Source organism: Podarcis tiliguerta (assembly GCF_965153285.1).
Source record: "Podarcis tiliguerta genome assembly, chromosome: 5".
Lineage (NCBI taxonomy): Eukaryota > Metazoa > Chordata > Lepidosauria > Squamata > Lacertidae > Podarcis > Podarcis tiliguerta.
The window spans coordinates 79,143,686-79,155,828 of NC_139538.1; the positions used below are offsets into that span (position 1 = coordinate 79,143,686).

The following is a 12,143-nucleotide window of genomic DNA, read 5'->3' on the forward strand; positions in this document are numbered from 1 at the left end:
AATCCTATGATAGTCCTGCTGCCTCCCCACTGCAGAAATAAAATCTAATCCAGACCGTACCACATTTATTTGGTCACAGCTTCATCCCTTCCCCCAGTTCATCCCAGTAAAGACTGAGGGATTTTTTTGGTTGTACCATCAAGAAAATGATATACTGAATGTACTACAGCTTGGATCAGATATTACTCTCTCCTCATGTTTAGTAAGGGGCATGCATGCACCCAGGACTCTTACCAAGATGTCTGAACAATTCTGTGAGCTGTCATACATTTTATTTCAAAAATGTATAAAGTAAAACAGCTCTGAGGAGCCTAAGATGAACTGAAATAATGATCAGATCTGAATGGGAAAATGAATATATGTAAATATAGTCATCATTTTTTTTAAAAAATGCAATAGAGCAAAAACACCTGGATGGCAAGCTCACACTCCCAAGATTCATTCCTATGGGGAAAAGTAAATTAATGTACTTTTTGGGAGCACTTTTTCTGGCAAGGCAAATTTGGCCCTCCCCTTTGAAGGCTGGGTGGCTCAGCCTTTATGGTATACAGTGGTACCTCTGGATGCGAACGGGATCCGTTCTGGAGCCCCGTTCGCATCCTGAAGCGAATGTAACACACAACTGCACGTCTGCGTGTCCTGTTTTGCCGCTTCCGCGCATGCGCGTGACATCATTTTGAGCATCTCCGCATGCGCGAGCGGTGAAATCCAGATGTAACGCACTCCATTACTTCCAGGTCGCTGTGGAGTGCAATTCGAAAATATTCATCCTGAAGCTACTTCAACCCGAGGTATGACTGTATGCGTGTGAGAGAGGTTCGATGTACTTTTGTAAGCAGAGTTCATACAGATGCACTGCACCTGAAAGCTTCCTGCCTTCATGCACCCATGCTCCATCCATCATACCAATAGACCTTTTGCAGTGATGTACACAAAGTTTCAAAGCTTTGCCTCACAGGGCTCCCACAGACCTAAAGGATATCCAGTCCAACCCTTTCCCCTTGCAACAAAACCTTCCACACCAACGCTAAACAAAAATCCCTTTTACAACTTGCTCTGCCTTATCTGTGGCATAAACAAGGATGCCTCTTGAAGGAAGTGCTTACAAAATTTAAGGAATACAGGTGCTTCCAGACAACAAGCCCAGTTCATGCTACAGAGGAAGGCTGAAATGGTAGCAATCAAAATAAAACAAAACCTTCCCGAATACAGTAATTGTATTATATTGCTGGTGTGTGTGTGTGTGTGTGTGTGTGTGTGTGTTGATACTTCATGACCCTGAATGTAGTAGTGAGACTGATATCAGAGCCTGAAGCCAAGAAGGTCTACTTGGCCCCTGTATCCTCAACCTGACTCTTGTTCCATCACAAAAAAGGGCACAAAAAAGGGCATGGGGAGATAACAAAGTTCTTAATAGTATCTTGATAACTGATTAAGATCTTTTGAAAGACTGTTTCCCCCTCACACTATTTTGCAAAACATTTCTTGTACTCAGTAAATGCCACATTTATATGATTCTTCAGCCTGACACCTGTTAAGACTATGATAGCTCCCCTTAATTTATTACATTGAAAGTTCAGTTAAAGCCACTCTGGGATGACAAGACTTTGCTAACGGCCATTAAAAGGCCCCAACTGGCCTTAGTTCAGCTACGCATCAGTTGCTGCTAATTGCATGACCTGCACGAGAACGCTGGAATGAATCCCACCCCTTCTAAGAATCAGGCCCCAAGCAATAGGAAAAAAACAATGCTCTATCCAGCCACAGAAACCTGCAAATCAAGCCGTTTATTGCAAAGCACACCTACTTCACTCAGCAAATTGATGGAGGCTGCCAGTGCTGAAACTCCATCTCAGTTAAACGGTGACGTCACTCAGGTGCACAAACCAAAACATTGGCACAGCTTTCCCTAACATGCTGCAGCCCTTATTTTGCTGCTTGCTAAGCTAAAACTGAAACTCTGCAGTGCCAGATTTCGGGTCCTATTAAGGACTGATTTCTCTAGCCAGTTGTGAGCAATCACACTCCCCCCCCCCAATTCATTCAATACTCAAAACTAAAACAAAACACGTCCCTTGGAACAAGCATGTGGAATTCTAGTATCTCGGTTCTTCCAGTGACTGCAGATTTTAGGCTTGCTTAATAGCCTTTAAATGTATTCATGAAATGTCAACAATACAAACTACACTCAACTTTTAGATACCTTCCCAGCTGAAACTAAGAAGCATCCTTGAAAGATTGTTCACGGAGGCATGTTTGCCAAAAGCCTGATACAAAGCAATTAATTTTCAAAATGATGGCAATGATCTTGAAAGAGTTGAAGCACAACAGTGCTGCCTGATATCCCAGCTGCTTGGTATTTAGTAATCTAGTAATTTTGGGCAGCGCAGACATGCTGAGGTTGAAGAGGAAGGCCACCGTAGCCTTGCATGCACTCTGTTCACCATGGTTACTAGCTAAATAAATTAAAGTATCAACATCTTGTCAAATACCTGGCTGCACAGGGCAGGGTTTCTCCCCTTAAAATAAAATCACCCCCAGACAAAAACACACACTAATGGGGGGGGGGGGGAACCAACAACCGCAAACCACAAACACATATCCCAACCGCACTCACACCCCAAAACCCATATAGACTGTTTCACGAAAAATGGGAATGCAATCTGAACAGAAGCTGTATAAAAACATGCCCTAGTTTGCGAGTGGAGTCCTGTCTTTCATCCCCTGGTGCTGCCTTTGCCATCTGACAACACACTTCTACCCACAATGCTCTCTCTCTCAATCTCTCTCTCTCTGCCTCACGCACGCGCAAGCACGCACCCAGAGACATGCTCTCTCTCTTGCACACACACACACACACAGGTCAGAGAAGCTGGAGTGAGCCCACACTCACACACAACACACATGCACCCCCCCCCACGCAGATGCCAACTTACCCACAAGTTCTATTTCAGTCGAAACTGGCGTCCTCCACTCCCCAACCTGGAGGGGGGAGGTGTTTCTCCCTCTCTTCTGTTGCAAGGAGGGTGGGGTGGGGGGGAAGGCCACATCTATCTGAAAACACTTCTAGGCAGAAAGAAAGCATGTAGTTGCAGAACAAAGAAAGCCAGGGCTACCTTAATCTCAGCAGCGCAAGGCAGCCAGTAGCTATTTTTCGAGTCTGCTCTCTCTCTCCCCCCTCTCCGAGGGCATCCTGCGCTCTCGCTCTTTTTCTTTGCCTGTCCAGCTCCTGCACAACACACATCAATTATTCATCGCTTGTCTCCCGGTTTCCAGGCAAAACCAATCACAGATGGAGCCTTGCTAATGGGCTCATGCCGTACTTGCCAACAGGCTATTTGTGCTGCCAGCGACAACCCTCCAGAGACAATAAAGGGAGAATCAGGTTCAGCTTTAGAACTTCACACATCTACGCGGACAGACCTGAAACAAGCGAGGGGGCACGCAGTGGCGTCCGCATGACATTGCTGGGAGAGGGTGGGCGGGCGGGCGGGTGTCTGTGTGCAGCGCTTGCAAATATGAAAGGAGGCTCCATTAACAAAAAAGAAAAACACCCTTCTCTCTCTCCCCCTCCCCAACGCCGCTTGAAAGGACTGGAAAGAGATGAGGAGGGGGAGAGAAATAAAGGAGGGGGGGGGAATCAAACACTAGGAAAATTCTCACCTCAACTGCATGTTACTGGTATTGATGGTTTCCTTTTGCTGTCTCTAGTGGTCCATCCCTTTGCTCTCCCATTATACCCATCTATCACTTACGTGCGCACGCACGCACACTCACACACTCACACAGAGATACACACAAGCAGACACAGCCACTTTGCCAGAAGGGAGAGAGAAAGAGAACGGGAGAGGGAGTGGGGTGGGTTGGGGGGGGGGGAATCCAGGCATCTCACATTTCAAACTTGCAAGGAGGGGTGGTGCTAGGAATATTAGGACAAAGGGTTGCTCTCTGGAACGCCGCCAAGAGGCTAAAATTACCCCCCTCGATCAATTAATCAGAAGCAACACTTGTTTGAGTGTGTCTAGCAAGCCATTAAGGGCGCCTGGTCAAAAAAAGGGCTTCTGTTTGAGAAAGAGCTGGTGTACAGGGTCTCCCCGCATCCCCTATTTAGAAATACTGTTGACTAAATCCATCAAACTAGTCAAGCTAATTAAGCGTCCAGAGGAGGAAGGTTCTGCTTTTTAGGAGACAGCAGCGACGTTGGTGGCTTCCTGCGTGAAGGCAATCAGCCCACAAAAAGGAAGGGGAGGAAGTGGACACACGCCACCTGTACCAGAAATTCATATTGGCGTAATTCTGGCATGAATCACTGTTTGAAAGGACAAAACAAAGAGGGTTGTTGCCATTTCGTCAGCTAGTACACCTGAAAAGAAGGTTGAGGTGGATGGATTTGGAGCCGAGCTTTCATTTGGCTGTCTTCCTCACATCCAGCAGGTTACTCTCTGGGGAACATCCAGTATTTATGCAAACCTTTATGTGCTCAAAGCTCAGCACAAACTACATGTGAGAAGCAACTGCAGTCTAATTATTTGGCCTGCGTTCACACATGTCTGGAAGCTTAACGCAGGAAAGGAGCAAGACACACAATTGGAATGGAAAAAGACACTTTTACTGCTCGGCCAAATTTACAGTAATTATGGCTTTCTTTGACCTAGTTGTCATCTGTTCCACATTATTTGCCCCAACCCATTCCCCAGATCCAGAAGTGACTTGTGGGACCATTCTTGTGCCAGCAGATTATAAAATGGGAAGCTGTCAAAGGGCAGCAGAACATTTAGGATACTTCAAGGAGAGTTGTGTGTATGCTATAATTCTGCAAGATCACAGGGCAAAGAACCCCAAAGGATGCAATGGGTCTGTCTGCTAACCAGGGATGGCTGTGGGCAGGATTCCTGCATTTGCAGGGGGTTGGGCTAGATGACCCATGGGGTCCCTTCCAACTCCACAATTCTGTGGTGCAGAATAGAGCACAGAATTTAGGTTCTGGAATCTCAGCTTTTTAAAAAGCAATTTTCTAGCTCTTATGGCTCAAAAATATGCTTGGTAATATGTAAACAAACTCTGAAGGAATCTCAGGAGAGGTGACTGTGTAGAATTTCAAGTGGTTGAACCACAGCTCCTTGTCCTTCCCATGACTATCAGAACTATCCAAATTTACTCAGTATATTTTATACAGGTCGCAGAACTCAGATTCCCCGTCCCCCCCCACCCAGAATGAAATATGGATTGCTTGGAAACAGTTCTAAATTTATTTATTTAATTTACTAAATCTGGGATATGTGGAGCTGCGGTGTGTTGTTTAATCCTCCAAGCAGTAGATCAGGAGCCTATACAAGGCATGTCAGTGCAATTACTACTACAGTATAAACAAGTCTGATATCTAGGAAGATGCCTAAGTTCAGGATCTGATGTTTCTTACAAAAGCACATGATCCTGAGCTTGTAGATTCCTTACCCAGATACTCAGGAGCATAGCAAAGGGAGAACAAAGAATCAGGGTTCTGATGTTCTGAACAAGTGAGGAAGGTGAAGAATCATAATGGAGATAAAGGAGTCCCAAACCAATTTCACTGCCCCACAAAGGGATAGTACTTAAGAGAATATTTTATGGGCTAGGAAATCCCAGTGCCAGAAATATATATACCCTGTGGAGCCCCCTAGGCAGCAGAATTCTTGGGGGCCCCCTTGTAAAACTAAGAAAGCTTGATTGTAAAAAGGTACGGGGCCCATAGGCCTCTCTGCCTACAGTGGCACCTCGGGTTACATACGCTTCAGGTTACAGACTCCGCTAACCCAGAAATAGTACCTCGGGTTAAGAACTTTGCTTCAGGATGAGAACAGAAATCGTGCTCCGGCGGCGCGGCAGCAGCGGGAGTCCCATTAGCTAAAGTGGTGCTTCAGGTTAAGAATGGACCTCCAGAACGAATTAAGTTCTTAACCCGAGGTACCACTGTATTTGGCAATCCAGCACTGGGAAGTCCCCAGTTCAAATTAAAGCTGTGCCAAATTTCCAGGAGTTTCAAGGTTTAGCACAAAGGTATTGGGGGGGGGGAACGTGGGTGGCGCTGTGAGTTGAACCACAGAGCCTAGGACTTGCCGATCAGAAGGTCGGCGGTTCGAATCCCTGTGATGGGGTGAGCTCCCGTTGCTCGGTCCTTGCTCCTGCCAACCTAGCAGTTCAAAATCATGTCAAAGTGCAAGTAGATAAATAGGTACCACTCCAGCGGGAAGGTAAACTGCATTTCCGTGCGTTGCTCTGGTTCGCTAGAAGTGGCTTAGTCATGCTGGCCACATGACCTGGAAGCTGTGTGCCGGCTCCCTCGGCCAATAAAGCAAGATGAGCGCCACAACCCCAGAGTCGGTCACGACTAGACCTAATGGTTACCTATACCTTTATTGGGGAGGGGCAACACTCCAGCTGAAAGCCAGGCCACTTCTGCCCCACTGCTGGTTGTTCTGGAACTTCTTCCCTTGACATATTACTTCCAAGATAATGTGACTCTCAACAGGAAAAAAAAAATCTGAGCCATAATTTACACTCTGAACAGCAGCCTCATCCAGACTAACCCTCAACACCCAGATTACTAATATGAGGATAAAGTTGGCCACCATGCAGGACTGTAGCAAAGGTTACTGAGATCATTTATAAGAAACACTTTGAGCACTTAGCAAGAGTACTATATTCCTCTTATAGCAGCAGCTTTCAGGATCAAGATAGGAATATACTGAATATTTTTTCGAGAGAACGAATTTTGGATATTTTAACATTGCTCCAACTGTACAAATTATTTACAGTTCCACATACCATACCTTTTAACAAGACTTTCAATAATAGTTTTAATGAATTCCTTATACAAGGTTTAAATTTCAAAATGGGAATTGAATCCCCGACCTTTTAAAGAACAACTACTTGGCTTTCGTTTCAAGAGATTTTCAAGTTAAAAGAAGTCATGTTTTCTGTATGGAGTGAATGATTGAAAAGTACATAAACAGGAAGCCAATGAGAGCTTTCCCCTTCTCGGAGGGAAAAGTGGCAGTTTAAGTTGTGGCCAACCAAGAACCAGTCTTTCCTTGACACAGCATCCTGTGGTAAAAAACCCACTTCCTATCCAAGCGCAACCTTCAAAAAATCTATCAAGCCTTGCCACAGATGCGCTTGCCTGGGCTATCTTGCCGATTTCAATTAAAAGAACAGAAAATTGCCAAGAATGCATTTTGCCTTTTTTTCTCTCAGACTAAAAAAGCAAAGAAAGAATCTCATAGCACCTTAAAGACTAACCAATTTTATTATGGTGTGAGTTATTGTGAACTGTAACCCACTTCATTTTGGTGAAGTGGGCTCTAGTCCATGAAAGATCATAGCATAATAAAATGTGTTAGTCTTTAAAGTGCCACAAGACCCTTTAGTTTTATTCCATGTTTCTCCAGCTAACGCACCTACTCATCTGGAAATTGTTACAATAGAAAGGACCAGCGTCCCTTTGCAAGCATCTGCTGTACATCACAGGAATTGTTGTTCTCAATTTAAAAAATAAAATAAAATAAAACCCACAGTATGACATTATAGCAGGGTATTTGGAATGTCACTCTTTTTTTATTAAAACAGAACTCATGCTCTTTTAAAAACTGTAATTATGTAGACAGTAGAGTTGCTCAAGAGTGCATGCAGGAGGAAGTGAGAAAATGGGTGTGTGGGGTGGCCCTCCAAGACTGAAGTCTAAAATTAGGAGTTGAGCCTTAGCCAGGTCTGTGGATAGCATATGTTTCAGGGGCTTATATACAGAGCCCTACTGATTGTTAGATCTTTCTGCAATTGATAAATGGAGTCATGACTCAGCACTAATCACACAGGTGTTTACAGGGCTGCTCCTAAATGGTTCCACTCATTGTGACAGGTTTGGGTCCAACAGACATTAGGAATGAAGCTTAATGACTAAGCTTTCCCCAGCTTTCCCCATCTAGGTGCTGGGTTTGGATAGTAAGCGCATGAGGGAGGTGCACTCAACCAAAGTCTAAGCAACAGCATCATTAGGAAGAATTGAGTAACCCTATGACCCTAATCCTGCTCTACCCATGGGCAACTACAGCCAGGTGCAACAAGTAACAGTCCCAGATGCGGAAGAGAATCCCACAATCCCATCTGCCTCAAAGGACTCACGCAACTGGTCAGTGGAGTCGGGTAACCATCATAATGCTGCTGGGTCTGCATCCGCAAGTGGGAACTGTATCCACACATAGCTGCTCTTTCGGAAGCAGAGCTGGTGCTACCACTAGGCAGAGTGGTAGAGCTGCCTGAAGCAGCAGATGCTGTCCTCAGCTGCAGTGGAAGACACTATCCCATCAGTGTCTCCAATGTTAAGAGACTCAACTGTCAATCTGGTTGGGTTCTGTATCTGGAATTGGGGGTGAGGGTTGCCATCTGGTCAGCCTCTAAGCACAGAATGTCTTGAGTAAGCCTTGGTTAGCTTAGCCAGTGGATGACTCGGGAGTGTTATCTTAAATGTAAAGGGACCCCTGACCATTAGGTCCAGTCACAGACATCTCACTTTATTGGCCAAGAGAGCCGGCGTACAGCTTCCGGGTCATGTGGCCAGCATGGCTAAGCCACTTCTGGTGAACCAGAGCAGCACACGGAAACGCCATTTACCTTCCCACCGGAGTGGTACCTATTTATCTACTTGCACTGCATGCTTTCGAACTGCTAGGTTGGCAGGAGCTGAGACTGAACAACGGGAGCTCTCTAGGCTCTGTGGTTTATCTTACTTTACTCATTTTTAAATGGTACTTTCGCTAAGCCTTTGAAATGACTCCAACTGCCTCACAGCGCTTCTCTCCCATATCAACATTTATTCAGGTGGCATTGTACAATCAAGATTTAACTATGCAATCCAGAAGGCACAAGACTGCAATTCGCTTAAGGCCTGGGCCTCACCCACGGAGCTATGCAACTAAATGGGTTGATGGGATAAAGAAGCTTTTCCCTATATTTTTCATACCATGGGCAATGAGGACGTTTTTGGGAGTCCCCTGCACCTTTCAATTACAGCATAAAATGCCTCGTACGATTCAGTACATCCTAACCCTCTCCCTTGCAATATCACCTCTAGCAATTTCTCAGTCAATATTGAAATGACACTCCTGTGCTCTGAAGGGCAGAGACCACTGGATGCATGGCGGCTAGAGTTTTTCAAGGTGTAGCTTCACCCCTTCATATAGCACACTACTTTGACTCAGCATACAGTTTGGGAATCCATTAATTCAGATGCAGAAACCACAGAGCCGAATACTCATCCCTGCCTCACACTTACCAGTCTCTCTTCAAAAACACACATACCCTTCCAAGATTGCACACTATCCTATGTCAAAAGTCAAACTGAGCTGAGACTTCTAAGGAGAAAAATTAAACGCATGATTCACCAGGACTTCTACTCAAGCCCCTGATCTTGCATCCCATTCATTTCCACCAGCAAAGTATGTTTTTAATAAATTTATACCCAATTTATATCCACTTTAGATTTTAAAATCTCTCTCTCCCCCAACTTCCTATGCAGTTATATCCATGGTCAAGTGCAAAAGTTCAGGGACGCTTCATTTTAAAAACTGCTTCCCAGTCCGTCCCTCCCCAACTCTCCTTCTGTCTCTCTCCCTCTTTTAGTTGAAGCAGTTCACAGTAGACAAATCACTTATCTAGAAATTATGTACTTACTTTTCCTTTGACAAATCTTCAGCAGGTTTCTAATCCCACCATGCCACTTGAAATATCACTTTCTGTGATGACATTTGAGTCACAGTTGTCACAGGCACCAGGCACTGTAGTTAAATGGATTAAATCATACTTCATAGCACATTGCATTTTGGACAAGGAGTGGTTTATCATTGGTAGAAATTAATCATAACAGGTCTTCCCCCCTCCAGGGCAAATTCCCAATCATTTTCAAAGATTACTATGTTTAAGCTCCAATGACGACTGTGTGTCAAATTACATCATGGGAAATGTTGTCTCACAGGGATAACTATTTAAAAGCTCCCACTGAAGTCTTTTTATACCAGGGAGGAGTATATGTCTGTATTGGGGCGGAATATTGCCATAGAGAAGAACTGGGCCAAGAGTGATGATTAGCTCCAGAACCTACAAAACATGGCTTCTGTTTTGTAATGGTAGATTTTGCCTTTGGATAACACACACAAGTACACACACACATACCCCAAACAAATATTTCATATTATTTTAAAGCAGACATATCCAAAATGTACACATGTAGGCTTGAGTTCAATATATAAAAAAAATATTACTTATACCCTGTCCATCTGGCCAGACCTCCCCAGCCACTCTGGGCAGCTTTCAACAGGATATTAAAAACACAATAAAACGTCAAACATTAAAAGCTTCCCTAAACAGGGCTGCCTTCAGATGTCTTCTAAAAGTCAGGTACCTGTAGTTGTTTATTTCCTTGACATCTGGTGGGAGGGCATTCCACAGGGCAGGTGCCACTACCGAAAACACCCTCTGCCTGAATAAGTTAAACTGTAAAGGTACAGTGGGCAATCACAAGAATAAAATGTATGACTTCTCCCCTATATGGACATATACCCCACTATAAGAAAAATACTTCATTTTCACATATGAAGTACAAATGTTTTTAGTTCACTGGCTGAGCTGCAGGCTATGCTATCACAGTAGGAGGCAGGAATGCTTCTGAGAGTGCTCTTGTGTTCGAATCCTGCTTGTGGATTTCTTACAGGCATCTCTTGGCCACTGTGAGAACAGGATGCTGGACTAGATGGGCCACTGGCCTGATCCAGCAGGCTCTTAAAGGTAAAGGGTAAAGGGACCCCTGACCATTAGGTCCAGTAGTGGCCGACTCTGGGGTGTGCGGCGCTCATCTCGCTTTATTGGCCGAGGGAGCCAGCGTACAGCTTCCGGGTCATATGGCCAGCATGACTAAGCTGCTTCTGGCGAACCAGAGCAGCGCACGGAAACGCCGTTTACCTTCCCGCCGGAGCGGTACCTATTTATCTACTTGCACTTTGATGTGCTTTTGAACTGCTAGGTTGGCAGGAGCAGGGACCGAGCGATGGGAACTCACCCTGTCACGGGGATTTGAACCGCCGAACTTCTGATCGGCAAGTCCTAGGCTCTGTAGTTTAACCCACAGCGCCACCCGCGTCCCTCTTAAACATTTACTTGTTCAGATAAAAACTCTCAATAATATAAACCAGGCATACACAACCTGTGGCCCTCAAGGAACCCATACCAGCCATATATTATTGCCTCACAAGTGTCCTATAAGAACACACTGCCTTGCATTTGGCATTTCAGGCAGGCAGGAGAAACAAGAGGTTTATTGAACTACACATGGCTGGTAACCTGTGTTGGCTTGGTGGGTCACAAGCTGTATGCAGGTGCTGTGCAAATTCTTGCACAGTACTTCAGGATGACAGCACTTGCCCCTTATATCTGTATACTAAAAAAAGAAAGGGAAAAGCAACCACATACGAAGCAGCCAAACCAAACGAGTATGGTTTTGAGTGTTGTCTGTGTTTCAAAAAAGATGAGACACACATTCACTCCAGAAGTAGCATGAGAATGAGAGAAAAGTAGGTATATTAACTCTGTGGGGTAGCAATGAGAAACTAAGTTTGTTCAGCAGTGAGTAGAGCTCCAAGAAACAGTTCCAGGAAATAAGTGATATTTATGTTTCCCCACTGCTCTCTTAAATATAGACTGTTCTAGGGAAATAAAATACCCCTATAATCATAATTTAAAGGCCACATATAAAAATGTCTTGGCTTTTTCATGTCTAAGTATGTTTGTTTTGAAGTGTAGGATTGTAATGTTAAAAACTCCTATGGAAGGTGTCATAAAACACCTGGCACATTAAGGTAATGTGGTTAATGCACACTTTTTCCTGAAGTCGACTACAATATGGCACGTGAAGAAAAGATATGGCCTGCACTGAAGTCTGACTACCTCATATCCTCTAAGCAGCCCCTCAGATTTCCCCAAGGGTTTCCCCTCCCCCCCGGGGGGGGGCACATTGGTCCAATGTCATTCAAATCCCCACTCAGCTATTAGGTGACTTTAGCTAAGGGCCTGTGTATCAAACTGTGCACAATGCTAAAACATCTTGGAACCCCATGACT

General features: G+C 44.7%; 1 protein-coding gene across 20 annotated transcripts in view; it reads right to left on the bottom strand.

Annotated features, from left to right (window-relative positions):
* The window catches only part of ZMIZ1 (zinc finger MIZ-type containing 1), a 368,324-nt gene that overhangs the window by 89,033 nt on the left and 267,148 nt on the right, over positions 1–12,143 (bottom strand). For 2 of the 20 annotated variants that reach the window (XM_083440349.1, XM_083440348.1), the window contains exon 1: positions 3,117–3,229. The exons of 15 other annotated variants lie outside the window; for them this stretch is intronic. The gene's annotated coding sequence lies outside the window, so the exon portion shown is untranslated. Of the gene's footprint in view, positions 1–2,936; positions 3,062–3,116; positions 3,230–3,663; positions 3,812–12,143 lie in introns of those variants that run through there. 3 more of the 20 variants (XM_083440347.1, XM_083440350.1, XM_083440352.1) reach the window with 3 other exon arrangements.